This window comes from Drosophila navojoa, chromosome X, assembly GCF_054131105.1.
Source record: "Drosophila navojoa isolate 15081-1374.11 chromosome X, UAZ_NAV_1.0, whole genome shotgun sequence".
NCBI lineage: Eukaryota > Metazoa > Arthropoda > Insecta > Diptera > Drosophilidae > Drosophila > Drosophila navojoa.
Window position 1 is genome coordinate 21,557,992 of NC_142895.1, and position 20,734 is coordinate 21,578,725.

Below are 20,734 nucleotides of genomic sequence, written 5' to 3' on the forward strand. Positions count from 1 at the left end.
ATCTGCCATATGGAAAGTGTATTCAACTATTGTAACTCGATTCACTGCGTTACGGAATTACAATCACAGCGAATAGCATGCATTTCCTGTCGTTTAGTGTGTAATGAGTGAATGCTCTGCGATTCGCTAGCTCATTTGTGACATTCTCAGTTAATTATTATGATAATTTCCACGGCTCTGAGTTGTTTTGGCCATAACTGCCAGCCGTTTCGGCTGTGAGCGACTGTTGCGACCTGAAGGCCATCATTGCTTGTTTTTCAGGCATTTATTTGTTTTATTTTTGCTTCATTTGTTTTATTTTTTTTTTTTTGTTCGCTCCGTTTACATTTTTATTTTATTTTTTTCTTCTGTCACAAATATCTTGGGCACGTTTTTGAAGTGCCTGCGAGGCGCCCTTAACCAGCATAAGCAACAACATCATCAACAGCAGCAGCAGCAACAACAACAACAACAACTTTAAGCTTACTGACAGTTAATTTTTCGGAGAAAAACGCCAGAGTTTCTCGCAATTTTATGATCAATTCATTGAATTTTTCGTTGGTTTTTGTTGTTTTTGTTTCTGCGGTGCAAAAAGACGCGGAGAAATCATCAGCACACACGACGAAGGCGACAACAACGGCAACAACAACAACAGCAAAATTAAAATATTGTTGCTGTTTATTAGCTGTGCGAGCTGCAGCAACAACAAGAATAAGTAAACACGTAATGTTCTCTAGTTGGAGTAGATTGTACACTCACTCTTATACTTATACTTATACTTATACTTATACTTATACTTATACTTATACTTATACTTATACTTATACTTATACTTATACTTATACTTATACTTATACTTATACTTATACTTATACTTATACTTATACTTATACTTATGTATACTTATACTTATACTTATACTTATACTTATACTTATACTTATACTTATACTTATACTTATACTTATACTTATACTTATACTTATACTTATACTTATACTTATACTTATACTTATACTTATACTTATACTTATACTTATACTTATACTTATACTTATACTTATACTTATACTTATACTTATACTTATACTTATACTTATACTTATACTTATACTTATACTTATACTTATACTTATACTTATACTTATACTTATACTTATACTTATACTTATACTTATACTTATACTTATACTTATACTTATACTTATACTTATACTTATACTTATACTTATACTTATACTTATACTTATACTTATACTTATACTTATACTTATACTTATACTTATACTTATACTTATACTTATACTTATACTTATACTTATACTTATACTTATACTTATACTTATACTTATACTTATACTTATACTTATACTTATACTTATACTTATACTTATACTTATACTTATACTTATACTTATACTTATACTTGTACTTGTACTTGTACTTGTACTTATACTTGTACTTGTACTTGTACTTGTACTTGTACTTGTACTTATACTTGTACTTATACTTGTACTTATACTTATACTTATACTTATACTTAGACTTATATGCTTATCGGTGCGGGCGCTAGTGCGTGTGTTTATGACATTGTTCGTCTAACGTTCATTGCCTACGTCACGGCTGAGCATGAATTTACGTGGGTGTAGGGCTTATCGCTGACGTAATAACCAGTTGATTTGCACAGTGGGTGAGTGTCAGGGGGAACTGGAGTGGCTGGACCAGGTCTGCTGAGCCACAAAGCAAATACATAAATAAAATAAAGCTATAAATAAATAAAAATTAATGTTAGTGAAAGATGCTTAACATTTTCATTGAGTCAGCAGCAGCAGCAGCTGAGCAACAGCAAGAGCCAGAGCGAGCAGGCGACGATCTTCAGGCCGAGAATGGGCCGGGACTTGGAGCTTGTGACTTGCTTGGGCTTGGCAACCACGAGACGAGAACAACGGCTGAAGTCATATGCCCGCGGCGATTTGTTACGCACAGTGTTACGAACAGCGGTTTTCACGTAAGCGAAATTGCCTTTGGTGCACGGCTCATTAGCATTAGGGTAACGCTATATGGAATTATTATTGGCCAACTAAAACCGAACTGAGACCATAATTCATCTAATTCATAAAGTCTCTTTCAGTTGATTGCGATCGATGGCTTCGGTTGTCCTCGATCAGATCGATCGTGGCAACCACTGTACGCTGCGCCTGCCAGCGTCGTGGAGTCAGAGCTGCAAGAGACGCGGCCTGGTGTCAGCTCCGTCATCCTGTTGATTTGTGTTAAGGAAGCAAGTGCTTATGTCCATGGGAGTGTGAGTGTTGGTGTGTGTTATGAATGACGGCGGACCTACTTAGCCAGGGCGCTGCTGATGCTGCTGCTGATGCGGCTGCTGTTGCTGCTGATGATGATCGGGGGCTTCTTGATGATCATGATGGTGCCGCAGCGCTTAGATGGATGGCCACGAAAATTTATCATCATGCGAGCCAGAAGACAAAGTAGCAGCCAAGCGACCCAAACGGACAACCAACCAACCAACCAAAAAAAAAAAAAAAAAGCGGAGAAAAAAAAAAATATATATACAAATTACACTTTTTTGCTGTAAGTGTTAGATGTTAGTGTGCGGTGTTGCACAAAATGAGTAGACTTCAATAATCCCGTGGCGACGACCGACGTTCTTTATTATCAAAAATCAACTAAAGTACAGTGACATAAATTCTTATATCCAAAGCTAGCCCTAAACCCTGATTATGCTGACATTGCATATTTACGCGAGGCATCGCATTACTTCGGGCAACAACATTGTTGCGCGTTGGAGCCACTGCTGCTGTTGTGCAATATCCGCTGGGAACGGCTACATTCATGCTGACGGCGCGTGATCAATCTGAACATTTATGTTTTGCTGGTCGATTGTGTTAACTCCTCCCCCACTTAGATGAATGACGTCCTCGGCTTTCTTGAAACTGTTAATTAATGTTTGAAGATCACGTTGACGTTTGTTCCTCTGATGTCTTTGATAGAGTTTCATCAAAGCGTAGCAGGAGAGTAAAAGGATGGCCACGGTTAGCCCAGATACTATTGGCCTTCTTACTAGCCCTTCCTCTAGTTGAGCAATATCCCGCAGATTTTTTATGCTTATCTTCTGCAGGTATGGCAGGCTTGGTATCTCTTGGTGGTCTGTTATATTTAAAAGCGCAGATACCGCTGGTCCCGGGGATTTCCTCACGTAGTTTTTTGGTTTTGGTATACGGTGTTGTTTACCTTTATCTTGTCGTCAAAGGTAAGGAGGAACGTCCCTTTTACCATCTGCTCGTTGACTGTAGCTGCTCCGTCGTTGATGATGATTACTCCATCGTCGACTATGGTTAGAGGTTCGAGGTGGCTGGGCCGAGTTGAACAATGTGCGGTGTCCCCTGAGTGTAGCTGTTGAGCGCATGTTGTGTAGGGTGACTTCTTGCAGAACGTTATTGTGAGGGCTGTACTACAATTTCCTATTGATATTACATGATTTCCACAGTCAGCTAAATTGTAGTCTTCGGCGAAATTTATTATGATGCCGTTGTGTTGGACAGGGTATACGGTTAATTTTTTACATACTATGCTAGGCTTAGGATATCTTATAATGAAATGTAGAAAATTTTCGCTTAACAAAACTTTAATTTGAGATACTTCCATTAAGTCAGTAATAGTGATATTTATAGAGTGTTCATTAACAATGTTTTTTAAATCAGTGGAATCCAAAATGGAGGGGTTTACAATTCCAACCTTTGCAAGTGTTACTGATAGTATTAAGGTTTTTAACTCTGAGATAATTATTCTATTTCTTGTTAGCAGCGTTTCATATAAATGCTCTGTGTCTACTTGTTTTACTTTTGTGTTTTTTACTAGGAGGTTTACGGTGTCAGTTAGCTTATTAATTTGTTCCTGCATTTTTGTGTTTATGGTTATCTGCCTATTTTCTGACTCTACAAGTTCATTCTGTGTAAATTTTAGTTTCTCGAAATCATCATGGTCTGGCGTGCCAGCTACGACCTTTAGAACGGTGCCTAGCATATTGATACTCCTAGCATGTCTATGGTGGACATTTACTGTAGCTATTAATGTTTCTATATGTTGTATGTCTGCGTCTAATAACATTCTCATATGTGATCGGGGGAAATGGTTTGCTAATTCTTTCGTATTTTTTACTATTTCTGAGTATAGGGTAAGGTTGGTTGAGTGCTTCAAGTATTGGAAATCCGTCCAAATGGTTACGTATCCGTCCAAGATCGGTATGTAGTCCATGTTAGTATAGTCAGTCAATTTCGCTGTTATCGTTGTAGCAAAAAGAAGTATAGTCCAAATCCTAAAAAGATAAAAAAGGGAATTTAATGTTTTGCCTATCTTAGATTGTCCTTGTGGACCACCCTCCCTTTTATTAAGACTGTTGTCCCCAAGTCTGCGTCAATTTTGCCTTCGTTGTATAGTGGTGTCAGTTTGTTCCCTAAGCGTCTGTTTGTTTTTTCCAAAACTGTGTCGCCTATTTGGAATTGTCTATTGTGTCTTGTTTCGTTTACTCTATTTGTTAGGAGTTGTTGTGCCTTTTGAATTTTATTTCCTATCTCTATTTCGAGTTCTGGGGAGGATGAGTGGATTATATCGATTGGTCGTTTGTCCGTTACTGAGTGAATTGTATTGTTATATTCGATAGTTGCTTGAAGTATCGTTTCAACAGTGTCAGTAATTTTTCTTTGAGCTGTTAGGCATCTTGCAATGTCACCGAGGGTGCTATGGAATCTCTCGACTTGTCCGTTTGATGTACTATGGAGTGGTGGGGCATTTACGATTTGAATGTTATATTGATTGTTTAGCAGAGATTTTATTGTTTCGGACTTTATGGAGGGCTCGTTATCGCAATAGATCGTCTTGGTATGCCGGTAAAAATTTACAAGTTGTAAAATTGCTGATTGTATGTCAATTATTGTCCTTGAAGCGATGGGTTGAACAATTGCAAATTTTGAAAATTTATCTATGCACGTAAGGAAGTATTTTTTATTGGTTGAGTATATGTCTATGTGTAGTATTTCGCCCACATAGGAAGGTATGGGTGTTTCTCCAAGTATTTGTTTTTGTGGGTGACGATTGTACTTAGCTGTTTTACAAATTTTACAATTTGAAACAACTTCGTTCGTTAATTTTGTCATTTTCGGAAAAAAATAGTCTTGTAAAATCTGCTTCACATTTTCTTGGGCTGCTCTGTGAGCCCGATTGTGTTCTGTTGCAATTATTTCTTTCTGTTCGTTTTTATCAAAAATGTCATTTACTATGTACTTTGTATATCGAAATGTTGTTGTTGGAAAAGTTTCTATTAGTTTATGTTGTATGAATGCTAATATTGGTAACTCGCAATGGATTGCATTTACGACATCTTTTTTGACTACATCGCAAACTCTTTTGATTAACGAGTCTCTGTTTGAGAAATGAATTGTATGTCGGATTTTCTTACCAAATAGGATAACTGTACGATCAGAGGCTATATTATTTTCTTCTATTATAATTTGGTTTTGGAAACAGTTGATTGGTTTGTCTGTTGTGTCTATGGTGTATGTGAGCGATATTTCGCTGTGAATTGTGGCTCTGTCTGACTGTACATCGTCCTCTAGGGCATGAATATTATGCCGTGACAGTGCGTCCGCAACGTAGTTCTCCTTCCCTGGCTTGTAATAGATGTTTGCGTTATATTCATCTATAAAAGCTTTCCAACGCCTGATTTTTGCGTTCGGGTTTCGGTCGGATACTGCAAACGTCAGAGGCTGATGGTCCGTAAAGATATTTAAATTTTTTACCCCATATAGATAATTTCGGAGGTTTTTTAAAGCCCAAACTATTGCAAGTAGTTCCCTCTCATTTGTTGCAAAGATAAGCTCTCTATCCTTTAATGTTCTTGATATCATGGTGATTGGTTTTCCACCTTGTGACAGAACTGCCCCAAGACCGGAGGATGAAGCGTCCGTTGTTAAATCAAACGGCTTCTTGTAGTCAGGGTAGAGCAACATTACATTTTCGGATGCAAGAACCTCTTTTAGCTTCTCGAATGCCGCATGTTGACTCTCGTCAAATTTTACTGGAATTTTTTTGGATTGTCCGGCGCTCACTTTGCCATTTTGGCCTTTTAAGATGTCGCTTATAGGTTTTGCTATAGACGCGAAGTCCTTGATGAAACACCTATAGTAGCTTGCCAACCCAAGGAATGATCTGACGTTAAACAAAGTTGTTGGTACTTCATAGTTACGAATCGCTTCAACTTTACTTGGACATGTCTTTATACCATTACTTGAGACTACGAAACCTAGGTATTCTACACTCTCTTTGAAAAAGTGCGACTTTTCTGGTGAAACTCTCATGTTGGCCTCGTATAGTTTATCTAGGACCCAGGCGATATGCTTGACATGGCTTTCCATATTTTCAGAAAAAATGATTACGTCGTCTACGTAAACATAACAAGATTTTCCAATTTGCTCTCTGAGCACATCGTCAATGGCTCTCTGAAAAATACTAGGTGCATTTTTCAAGCCAAAAGGGAGCCTGCAGAACTCATACTTTCCGCTTCCTACAGAAAAGGCTGTTTTTTCTCTATCTTTTTCGGCAAGTAAAATCTGGTGGAATCCGGATTTTAAATCTAGTGTTGTAAAGTACTTTGCTGTGCCTAAGTTGGATAAAATGGAGGCTATATTGGGAATGGGGTATTTGTCATCTATTGTCTTTTTGTTTAGTTTTCTGAAGTCTATAACTAAACGTTTCTTTTTTCTTCCCTGCTCGTCGGTACCTTTTTTATCTACAACCCACACGGGGTTGTTGTATGGTGACTGGGACGGACGTATTATACCGTTTTCTAACAGATCTTGAGTTTCTGTGTTTACGAATTCTGATACGCCCATTGGGTATGGATATAATTTTGAATAAATGGGATTCTCGTCCTCTGTTCTAATAGTTGCAATGACATTTGTATTATACGGAAGCGCTTCATTTGGTTCCGCAAATACTCCTGCTCGGGCTTTGAGCATTGTTTGAAATTCCGTTGTTATAGCCTGAGGGGCTTCTATTTCTTTGACACTTGTGAAATTTACGGCTGGGCATTTTAGAAAGTTAATGGTCTCAGAACCATAGTTTGTTGTTAGTTTCTTATTTTTGAAGTCTAATAAAACGTTGGTTTGGTTTAGTAGGTCAAGTCCGATTATACCATCGAATGTCGTGAGGTTTGGTAATAAGAAAAATGTTGTCTTGGTATTAAAAAGGTGCATTATGCATTTCTTGTCAACTACGTTGTGGCCATGGATTGATTTTAATCGAAAGGGTTTTTCTACCGGCGTAATATTTTTTAGTTCTTTTAATGGTCTCACGTAATTCTTTGAGGCTCCGGTATCTATTAGCAACTTTATGGTTTTCCCTGCTATCGTTCTCTCTATGAACGGGAGCAGGGATTTATTCCTAAAAAATTGACCTGGTCGTATTCGTCCAATTCATTGTCAACGTCTTCTGTCTCGGTTTCTGCGATCGCTTGGTATTCGCTATTGTCCTGCTCGTATTCTGTATCTTCTGTTCCTAGGTGGTTAACTCTTTGCTGTTTCGGTCCTGTGAACCGTGCGCTACCGCTGTTTGGTCGTTTGTTTGCCTGTCCCTGGTTATTGTAGTTTTCGTATTGAGTGTGTCGTTGTTGATTTGGCCACTGAGTCTGTTTCGAGAAGGTCGCGTTTTGTTGGTGTTGCGTAGCCTGTCTGAAGCGAGAAGATGAGTCAACGTCCATTGGTTCTACCTGTTCTTGTCGTGGTGAGAATTCTGGTCTTTTGTAGTGTGGGCTTTTTCCTGGTTGGTTGTGTTTTGGGTCTTGAGCTAGAGTCTTGTCTCTGACTTGCTGTCTTTGTTCGATCTTCTGCGCTTTTTCTTCTATACTGCGGGCGAAATTTGTGGCGAACATATAACGTTCATGATTTGACTCAACTTCTTGAGCCAATGCCAATGCAGAGGGAAGATCAATTGGTCTAGCTGAGAATAGGACATCACTTAAGGCCTTCCTGGTTCCTGAGATGAATACTCGCAGGGCGTCTGCTCTATATTTCTCATTTAGCGAAGAGGCAACGGTGGTGTCGTAGGTCATGATTGTCTTATTTATAAGTAAAGTCAGTTTCTTTTCTACCTCTTCGTAGTACTGCAGTAGTGTCAAATTTCCTTGGCGGAGTGTTGACATCTCCTGTTCAATTAAGTATATCGGTCGTTTGTCGGAGTACGTGAAATCTAACCGATTTATAATGGCCTTAAAATTTAGAGGAGTGTCGAAAGAAGAGAGTACCATATCAGCAGCGTTCTTAATTTTGTTTCTTAATATTCCCAAAGCTTGATAATGCTTTGAGCTACCATCGTATTTCTCATATACCTTGTATGCGATATGCGCAGCCTTTCTCCAAGATACATAAGTTTCGCTTTTTCCTTCAAAGTCCGGGAGGGACTTCATGATGTCAAGGGTTTCGTTGCAAATAACACCTATTTTGATTTCTGCCTCCTTGAAAGTTTCTACCTCGGGTGCGCTAACCTGTACTGAATTTATACGTTGTTCAATTTCGTTTAATTTTCTATCAAAGCTATCTTTTTGAGCAGCTAAAGCGCTTGCGACTGCGCCTTCTACTATAGCTTTTAATTGATCTGAATTCAAAGCCATTTTTAAATTTTCTGTGTTGTAAATTTTTCGAAAATTTGTTATTAAATCTTGTATTTCACTATCACTCATAGGGCAAGTAAAGACAGGGAATTTTGCGTGCTGCGTTTTTTGTTATTAATAATTAATATTTAAAGGTTGAAATTGTATTTTTATTTGTTTTTACTCCTTAATTTCTTTTTTTGCAATGAACACTCTACTCACATGTTCTTATATTATGTTAGTAGACTGTATGTTGTGTGTTTCTTCGCTGATGAGCCGCTTCGTGGTGGGTGTCTTCGCTGCGTACTGTTTCGTCTAATGCTGCTTTCTTTTTTCTTTTTTCGTTTTGGTTATGCGTTTTAGTTGTCTTGCTGTTTTTTTTTGCACTTGTGGGGTATTTATCTCACTGAATGCTTGTTTTAATCGAAGTTTTAATTTCGTTTTTTTTTTTTTTTTTTTTTTTTTTTTTTTTTTTTTTTTTTTTTTTTTTTTTTTTTTTTTTTTTGTTTTTGGGTTCGTTTCGGTTGGGCGCCAATTACACTTTTTTGCTGTAAGTGTTAGATGTTAGTGTGCGGTGTTGCACAAAATGAGTAGACTTCAATAATCCCGTGGCGACGACCGACGTTCTTTATTATCAAAAATCAACTAAAGTACAGTGACATAAATTCTTATATCCAAAGCTAGCCCTAAACCCTGATTATGCTGACATTGCATATTTACGCGAGGCATCGCATTACTTCGGGCAACAACATTGTTGCGCGTTGGAGCCACTGCTGCTGTTGTGCAATATCCGCTGGGAACGGCTACATTCATGCTGACGGCGCGTGATCAATCTGAACATTTATGTTTTGCTGGTCGATTGTGTTAACTTACATATATATACATATATTCATGGCGCATGCGCAAGGATCTAAAAGAGCTGAGCTAAGGCCTCAGTCTCAGTCGTGGTCCACAATTAAAATGTGTGTGCAGAGAGGAGATGCGGATGCTTCACTATTTGGGCTCTGCGGCTCAGTTGCCGTTGCCGTTGCCGTCGAAGTTAGCGGCTGTTGCGGCTCGTTTCGAGTGTTGAAAAGTAAGGAAGCTTTAACAAATTACCGCCCAGTTACCGGCACAACGAGATGTTTATAAAAGTTGTAAAAATTTGCCAAGCCAACACCAACACCGGCCGGCTGGACGGACAGCCAGACAGACAGCCAGCCGGCCAGTCCCAGCCATGGCCCAAAACTGCAGACATACATCTCCATGTCGGCTGCTGTGCCTAGCGGCACAACTCGGGCGCACAGAGCGTCAGATCGAGAGCAGGAAGTGAGCAGGGGCACTCGGGGAACGGAGGGCGGAGACTACAGAGACGAACGGCGGCTGGCATTAAAGGAGCTGGCAGGCTCTGCACTTGGCGCAGGCGCATCGCAGTGCCAGACAATGCCAGCCACTGCCACTGGCCAAGACTCGGACTCTGAGACTGAGCTGAGGCTCGGCCCGGATCGGGCAGCATCGCTTGCTTGCCTGGCTTGCCTTATAAAGTGAGCGCTGAGCGTCGAGCAAAGTTACTCATGTCATGACAGCAAACGAGCAAGCAGCAAACTTATGACTGAGTAATTGCTGGTGATATTTATGCGACGAAGCGTCCGAGGATGTGACGGTGCAGCACTGCCACTACCACCAGCATCAGCACCACCAACAGCAGCAGCAGCGGCAGCAGCAGCAGCGGCAGCGGCAGCAGCAGCAGCGGCAACGGCAGCGGTGACGGAAACTGCTGCAGCAGTATCTTTTGCAGTGCTTTCTGCTTATTATCGCTTGCCCCACACAGCATTCGTTGGGGCATATTGATTGGCCCCATCTCTCGATGGTATTTAATTTATATTTAATGTTAAGTGTTTCGGTATGTAAATAATTTGTTTATTGAATATGCATATGTATATATTACGTATGTTTTCTCCTCTCTCTCTCTCTCTCTCTCTCTCTCTCGCCATCTATCAATTTGAAGAATATTTTCTTGATTTTCATTCCACCTGCATTCTATATCCATCTGCAAAGCCGTGGGTTACTGATCCAGGTAATATTCATATGCAGATACCGTGGACACGATTATATATCTCTACTCATTAATTGCTCCACATTATAGATCGAAAAAAGGCCTGAAGGAACGGTATTTTTTAAATTAATAGTAGTATTACTGTACACATTTAACTATTCAGAGTTATCTGGCTGGAAGTATTCGATATCCTTTATTTGATATTTCTTTATTTTATATCTACTTTGTCATTCTAATTTTATAATTGTTATATACATATTAATAATAGTTTTCATAATTGATGTGACAATTGTATGAAATTGTATACAAGATCACTGCCTAAAACAGTGTATAACAACACATATAAAAATATATTTTAATCTATAGAACTGCATAAGAAATATATAACAGTATATAGCAAAATATCAGTATTTAACAGCATATAACGAGTATCGTAATAGATATCAGTATATATCACATATAACATCATATTTCAGAATGTAGCACAGTATAACAGATAGAATATTATGGTATGATAAATAACAGAATATGAAAGTATATTCACAAAAGAATAACAGTATAACAGTATAGTGGTATAACAGTATAACAATATAATGGTATAACAGTATAACAGTATAATGGTATAACAGTATAACAGTATAATAGTATAGCAGTATATGCCCTATGACAGTATGCCAGTACAACTCTGTGACAGTATATTAGTATAACAGTATAACAGAATAACAGTATAACAGTATATAGATTGTTAAATATATGTATATACATATATAGCAAAATCTGGTGTATATATATATGTACATACGTCTATATTATTACTGTGTAAATCTGTATTTATCAGTATAAGTATAAGTCTAAAAGTCGTTTTAATTCAATCTGGTAATTTATAATTTATTAAAACAATTGCCTGATTTAAGCAAGTAATAATAATTAATATAATACATATGCACATATTTCATATTTATAAATGAAATAAGTATAACAAATATATATATAATTGATAATTCAAGGTAGATATAGATATATGTATATATGAATTGTATATATTTATTTCTCATATGCATATAATGAATAGATTTCATATTTCTTGTAGCTTTCTTGTAGGTGATTTCGAGATTCGTTTTGGGCCTGTAATATGCTTACACTCAACATATGCTCGCAGCGCTGTGGCGCACACACACACACACACGCACAACAGTTAACATACATGCGTGTGCGTGTCGTTCGTTTGTTTTAGTGATAGTTGTTGTTGTTGTTGCTGCTGCTGCTGCTGCTGCTGCTGCTGCTGCTGCTCGCATAACATCACATACTACAAAACAGTGTGTTTGCTGTCTTTTGGAATGTAAATCATTCGCTAAGTACGCTTGATTTAGGCGACCATCACACTACATTCTTCGACCGAGTCATGCACCGAGCTGAGTTTCGCATGGAGATGGAGATGGAGTTGGAGTTGGAGTCAAAGCAGTGGAGTTGCAGTTGGAGTTGGAGTTGTGGAGTCTTGGCCAGTAACTGGCATACTGACAGATGGCTACGCTCGTATGTCTCGGCCGACCGAGCGACTATCCGACCGTCCGACCGACCGATCGACCGTCTGCATATGCTTGGATGTTACAATGCAGATACATGAGAGTACTTTCGAAGCGAGCGACGGTGACGGCAATGATGACGATGTTGACGAGACTCTGGCCTGACGACGAAAGCAATACGCCATACATAACTCATCGCACATAATGAGACTGCAATAATTCACTTGCTCTGCATGCTCGTGATCCTCGCGGCGGCCAGTGCATATAAAGACACAAGCCAGCCGAGGCACTGTTATAACAACAACAGCAACAACAGCAACAGTAACAACAACAACAACAACAAACCTGACCAAGACGTTGGCCAAGACCAAGAGCGAAACCACAGCACTTGGATTCTCCACGATCGTCCGCAGTTGGAAATCTTCATGCACTCCTAGTTTTCTGTAATTAAGTGTAATGAGCGTAATTGCTAATGTGTGTGGAGCGCACGCTGCCGCAGAGATCTTCAGCCTACTGGATGCTGTCTACTGGCTGGAGCTGCAGCTGTATGTGTGTATGTGTGTGTGTGTGCGATTGCGTTAGCGATTTAGTTATAGCCTCGTTCACTTTGCAAGCTGCAGTTGGTCTTGATCTTGGCTTGGTCCGGACTGGCTTTGGCTTTGGCTTTGGCTTTCGGCATTGGTATTGGTATTCGGTATTGGTATTGGTATTGGTATTGCCATTGGTATTGGCTCGACTTCGTTTAATTTCGCTTGGTCTGGCACGGCCCGTCCCGGCTTCACCTCACCTCACCTCACTTCACTTCAGTTCGGCCGGCTTGGCTTGGCTTGCCTTCGCTTGGCCTAGCCTAGCCTGGCCTGGCTTCGTGTGCTCAACAAGTGAAATTAAAATGTATGACAAAGTGCGTGCAATAATTCGTGCAAGTTTAATGAGTCTCCGCAATGTGGACATTTGTCGTCGTCTAATTGTACTAGATATGGATATTTTAATTGAATGAGAACGATGTCTTATTAGATGCGGGCAATTAGTCTATTTGTGCCTTGTCCGACAGACAGCGTCCACATTGGACAGACTCTCGCCACACTTGGTCTTGGCCGCTTCACGTGGCTGCCCATAATATTTGTTTACCAAATTGCGGCCAATGCGGCCGAGCATATGGCCAATTGCAGCATCCCATCAACCTTAAGTAATGACAATAAAATGGGTATAATACCATTATCTATATATTATATAGCTACATAACAGAGACTATTCTAAATGGAGCCCAATTATAATCAAATTTAACTGAATTTCAGCTCAGTTCAGTTCAGCTTGATAATTACAATATTTTATTCAAGCTGTTATCAATTTATGATAATTCATATTGTTAATTTTTTGGTTGTCTATTTTTTAATATAATGAAGAAAAACATATAGTTTATAATTTGATTTAGTTACGAAACACGGATGATAGTTTTTTCCTTGTTTTTTATTATTAAAATGATAAATGTAAAAAAATCATAAAATTAAAAAGCTAAACATTATGCATATTTTATAGATTTATATTTAATACATAGCCAAAAAAAAAGATTAATAATAATCTTATATGAAACAAATTCATTCCTCTTCATTTGTAATTTATTTATAATATACAAAAATAAATAAAATCACTCAAAACAATATTAAATGACATTTAAAAATAAATAAACTCTTTTTAAAAATATACAAAAATTGAAATGTGCAAAAATTATTTTAAAAAATATTAAAATCAAAAGCTTTCGAAAACATCATATTTTATATAATAATAACGTATGAATTAAAATTCATTTAAAATGTAAAACTAATAAGTACAAATTAAAATAATAATATAATTAAACAAATTAAAATACAAATAAAATAATATTAATATAAAAAAAAAAATATTAATAAGTGAAATAAAATTAAAAATAATATTAATAAGTAAGTTTTCTAAATATTTAAACCATTTTTGTGAATAACGAAATATTGTTGTAAAACTAAAAATAATAAATAATAGAATTAAGTTCAATATAAAATGTAAAACTAATATAAAAAAAATAAAAATAATTAAAATTAAATTAAATTAATATAAAACACAAATTGTATACAAAAACGTCGTTAAAAAAAAGTTGTAATAAATGTATCAAAACCGCTAAAATTAAAAATATATATACATATTTTCATAAATAAATATAATATAAATATTTAATAAATATAATATAAATGAATAATAATAAAAAGAGAAATTCATTAAAATAAATAGGATTACATTAGTTTAAAATGATAAATACATTTATTATGCATATTATTATATATAATGTCTATATAAGAAAAAATTTTTTTTTATGTAATTTTAACAGTCTGCCATAGATCATATCACGCAGATTCGTAGCTGATTGCCGAGTCGACTTGCAGCGATCATTTCATGGCCATATAACATTGTCATCCTTGCACTTGCACTTGCCACTTGCCACTTGATGCCCATTTAGGGGTCGGTCTAGTGCGGCTTGAGCAGCGCGCGATAGTTTATTGAACTGCACAGGACTCGCGTCCGGCTCAGCGGACAGACGGACAGACGGACAGTGCGACAGGGGCTGGTTAACAAGCTAACAAGATCATTGGATAACAACACATTCCAGAGTCCGGCCAGCGACTCGCTTCGACTCGCTCCGATTGACCCAATGCAAATGTGAAATATCTGTTTCGTATATTTGTGCATTGCAATTGTTTGTCAAGTTGTTCGCACGTTCCCCTCGCCAGGCGAGGCCGGGCGAAAGGATTGTGTCAATGTTTGTGCAGCCACTTGTGAGGCACGTTCTGTATCGCTGAGACGCTCGCGATCCTCTAAGTCGACCCATTGACTGATCGCTTCAATGGGTTTGTTTGACCGATTGGCTTGCTGTTTGCACTGGCTCTGACTCGGGCTCTGACTCGGGCTCTGACTCGGGCTCTGACTCTTGTTTGGTCGATGCAAAGTTGTGATAAGGCGGCTCACGAAAGGATGTCGAGGGCGCACGTTCATCAATTCTCATGCATTGATTTCCTGTGCGCATCTTAAATATGACACAAACACACAAAACATAAATATCAATACACAAATCCCAGATGCAAAGTTCGGCTTTGGTTCACAGGCCGAGCCGGGCCAGCCAAGCCGTTGCCATCTCGATCGGGTCGTCGTCGTTGGCCAGACACTGGCGCCAACCTGGCCATTAATTATAACAATTCCTTGCATTGTCATACACACACACACACACACACACAGAGAGAGAGAGAGAAACACTCACACACTCACGCACTCATACGCACACGTACAAGTCGAAAATTTATAGGTGCTCGGGTCGGGCATTCTTCACCTGGGTGGTGGGCAATTTATTTCACCTTTTGAAGCGCTTGAGCTGCACACGGCAATTGCACAACAACAGCTAACTGACAAAAGCAAAGCCAAACACCAACAACAACAACAAGAGGAACAAGAATTCGCTGTGCTGCCGCAAAAGGTCAAGGGTATGCTTCGGTCTGACCCTGTCGCATTCATTGACAATTAAAAACATTTTTCTGGTATTGATCACTTTATTGTCCAGTTGTCGAACAGGACAGCTGTCGCAGGCCCTCTTTGTCTCTCTCTCTCTATCTGTCTCTCGCTCTCACTCTCCCTCTCATGCTCAGCTGAATTAAATACAATTGTCGTGTTATGGAATTTGAAGTGGGCGCGTCACCTTTGATCTTTGGCTGAGTCCACTCGAAATTCTTTCATAATTTTTGTCACTTTATGTTGCTGCCAAAATTGCTAGGACAATGGACTGAGCCAGGGGCAGGGGCAGGGGCCGGTGCCGGGGCAGGGGCAGCATTTACTATTGTTTTGCAATTGAAGCCACCTTTTACCCTGATTAAGCGGAAAGCCCGGACACAATAACCAATACGCCCCGACAGATTCGCATTGTTAACGGCGCATAATTTATATGGGCCGCGGCGACAAGCTGGCGGCCCAATCGCCAGCCCGACAGAGGCACAAGGCCCTCAACGTGGCCCAGTCCCAAGACCCGGCCAAAAGGCGTGCAAATTTCACACCAGACCAAAATCAATGAAGCTGCAATAGCAGTATCTATATCTATATCTATATCTATATCTATATCTATATCTATATCTATATCTATATCTATATCTATATCTATATCTATATCTATATCTATATCTATATCTATATCTATATCTATATCTATATCTATATCTATATCTATATCTATATCTATATCTATATCTATATCTATATCTTATATCTATATCTATATCTATATCTATATCTATATCTATATCTATATCTATATCTATATCTATATCTATATCTATATCTATATCTATATCTATATCTATATCTATATCTATATCTATATCTATATCTATATCTATATCTATATCTATATCTATATCTATATCTATATCTATATCTATATCTATATCTATATCTATATCTATATCTATATCTATATCTATATCTATATCTATATCTATATCTATATCTATATCTATATCTATATCTATATCTATATCTATATCTATATCTATATCTATATCTATATCTATATCTATATCTATATCTATATCTATATCTATATCTATATCTATATCTATATATATCTATATCTATATCTATATCTATATCTATATCTATATCTATATCTATATCTATATCTATATCTATATCTATATCTATATCTATATCTATATCTATATCTATATCTATATCTATATCTATCTATATCTATATCTATATCTATATCTATATCTATATCTATATCTATATCTATATCTATATCTATATCTATATCTATATCTATATCTATATCTATATCTATCTCTGCTAATTAGCTTGCAGCCCTGAAGCTGAACACCTTGTCACAGTTTTAAGATGTTGTCAGCATTTGTGCTCGCTCTCACTCAGCTCGATCTCAGTTGACATCGCACACATCGCTCTACATATATGTATATACATATATGTATGTGTATCTATATAGATCGGACAAGTGCGCGCAAATAGAGCTGTGTTTCGAATGCTGAATCTTTGATTTGATTGCTTCACAGCTGCGGAGATGAGTTTGATTCTGTGAAAGAGGAAACTGCTGAGGCTGCATATGAATCGAGAGATTTCTTCACCTATTCCCATGGCATTCGAGCAGTGTCAAGAGCTGAGGCAGCGCTTTGGTGTCGTGAGATTATTAGAGATAGAAATAGGAAAAAAATATTAATAAAAATCGCAAACCCGACATAAAACAATAACGTTTTGCAATTTATTTTACACAGGCTAAACAAAAATGGAAATATATAAAAAAAAAAACCTCTACGGGATTTTCTTTACGATGGGAAAGGGGTCTCGGCTTCTATGGAGTCCAATGGCTGGGATGCATTTTGGTTTGATGTTTGTTGTGTGTGTGAGTGAGTGTGTGTTTTGGGATTTCCTTTGGGCCTTTTGTATTACTTGGCTGGCTTAGTCGCGCATTTAAGGCCCATAAATGTAACGCCATTATCTATAAATCTGCAGCGGAAAACATAACTCAAAAATAACAAAACAAGCTAACACAAAACATAAACGAAATAAGATATTTTTAATTAATTGTCACTGGAAAAAAAAAAAAAAAACAAAAAATACAACTACACAATTTTATGAGAAGCTGCACGTGACCGACGGCAAAAACAGCAACAGAAGGAAACAAAATGAAAAAAACAAAAACAAAAACTGAAAAAATATAAACTAAAAAAGAGACCAAATAAACATTTAGATTAAATCTGTTTCAGTCGCTGTGCCAGACCCAGGGCGCAAGTTCATTGAGGAACACACAGAGTCACATATGTTCGACACTCACACACACACACATATGCGTATCAGAAATGGGCCTAGTACCTAGTACCAAAGAGTGGAGACAACAATTTAGACATTTCTCATAGAAAGACATAATTTTCAATTTAATAAAGGCCATCGCATAAATACGCTCGTAAAAACCTATCAAAACTTAAGATAGATGAGCACTACGTGCACTTGCTGGAAAGTCCATTAAAAGAGAACGCGGCGCTACGGCCAGCCAAAGGGTTGTTGCTGCGCAAAAGAGACGGCGATAGGCGGGTGCAACTGCAATAGCCCGCGGGCCGTGCCAGGTGGGAGGGAGACAAAGCAGAGTCACACATATATGTGTATGTGTATGTGTATGTAAGTGTGTGTGCTGCTGTTTCTTTTTTTTTGTTTTTTTTTGGTGAATGGTGCGCCGACTGCGCATAGTTGCATGTCTCCTCTACACGGCGGCAAGAGGCTGCATCGGGGTCACAATAAAATCAAAATTGATAAGCATCTTTAGTGTCCCAGGGGCACTGAGATGATCGCTCCGTGGTTTGGCATGCCACGGCACTGTTCTGGCCATGATCTTGGCGGTGACTGCAGTCGCTGCTGCTGCCGCTGCTGCTGCATATTAAATTGTTGAATCAGTCACTGAGAATTCAAGAGAGACAAATCGGAGCACGTACACAGCGTCCGAAATTAATGACAATTGCTGATTGTGTGAGATAAACGGACGAGGCGCAGGGCAATTGGTGGAAACCGCGACAAACTCACACACACACACACACACGCACACACACACACGCTCAGACAGTGAGAGCGAGAGAGAGAAGCTGAAAGACATTAGTAACACACAAAAGGAAGCCCCGAACACATCGAAAACCTCAGATTTTGACCATGGACCCCGAACCGAGTCCAAGTCCAGGGTGTGCGTAGATTCCTCTGCTTTGATAAGACCAAAAAAAAAAAACAAAAAACCAAAAATATGCCGCACCAACACCAACAACACCAACAAAATTGTCGCTGAGTTGATGTCGTAAAAAGGTTGAGAAGGAACCCAACCACAACAACAACAACAACAATAGCAGCAGCAACAATCAGAACAACAACAACAACAACAGCAAACAGATCAGCGCAATGCGTCTGTGGTATTATTATATGGCTCATAAAATATTTGTACAAGTCTATAAATGCCGCGTAATTTACTTCTGGCTTCAATTAAAAGGAAACTCCAACAATTCGAAATTGAATTGTTGCGGTATTTTATACACATGTACATGAGTGTGTGTGTGTGTGTGTAATGCAATACCCTGTGTATGTGGGCCCAGAGGTTGTATTGGCTATTACATGTTGATTTAGAATAGCATTCATTTTATTTTATTTATCAATTTAACTTAGATTAATTGTTCTCCTTTAGCTTGCAGATTTTTTGTTCTCCCTTTTCTTATATTATTTGTTTTCGATTTGATGTGTGTTTATATTTTATGTTTAATTATTATAGAAATTAATTTTGTATTACTTGATTGTTTTTCTGATTTTATATTTTGAAAATATAATATAAAAATATTTATATGATTTACTATTTTAAAAATATATTATTATTGTATATGTTTTTGTTTTATTATATTTGTTTTTTTTTATTATTATTTATATTTTATTAATTTTGTAATATCTGGAATAATCTTTTATTTTAATTTTTATATACCTCTTTTAATTTTTATATGTTATTTCTTCACTTAATAGTATTTAATCAATACGTTTCAACTTTCTTATTTAGTTTTTTCTTTTATTTTTTTATATTTGTTTTACTTTTACATAGATTCATTATATTTTAAGTTTATATGCCATAATATTTTTAATTCATATTATTATTAATGCGTTTTATTTCAATATTTTTATTTACATTTTATTATTTGTTTATTTTTACAATTATTAAAATAATTTATTATTTACGAATAAATTTCTTTTTATAGCCGTATGTGTATATAATAATAATTAATTATTATAAATATTATTTTTTGTTTGAATAGATATTTTTAATGTTTTGCTTTCATACCCTGAACCCATTGATTATTATTCATTGTTTATGATTTACTATTTATTTTTAATTTATTTCATTATTAATAGTTTTTGTTATTACGAATAGTAATTTATTATTTACTAATTATGTTCTTTTTCAAGAATCATTATAACACGTTTTTTTTTCTTTAATTATTATTATTATTATTTCAGATTTATTATTAACATATTTATTTATATAGTAAATTACTTTTCTATTTATTTATATCACTCTTTTGTTATATTCTTACTCTTTATTTGTATTTTTTTTGTTATTCTCTTTACAGGGTATCTCTTGGGTCTACACAGTAGCGCATATTTCAGCCAGATCTCACGTTGTCTGTCATTCTTTCAAGTCGATTGCAATTGGGCTAACGCCGCGTATGCGCAATGCAGCTGCTGTAGGAATGAATCTTTCGGCTTTGCAACGTTTGGATAAAGTGGATTAAAACATTCTTGTCATTGAATTCGGAACTGTGTTAGATATTACTTATTCCAGCGGTATATGCAGGTACACATATGTTCACATGCATATGTATTTATGGAGCAGACACTTGATAAGGGCAGAACTCGAGCGAGGACTCACCTGTTGACCTGGACCACGCCTCCTTACGCCTGTTAATTACTTTTGAATGGAGTCCAACTCAATTCATTCGTATAC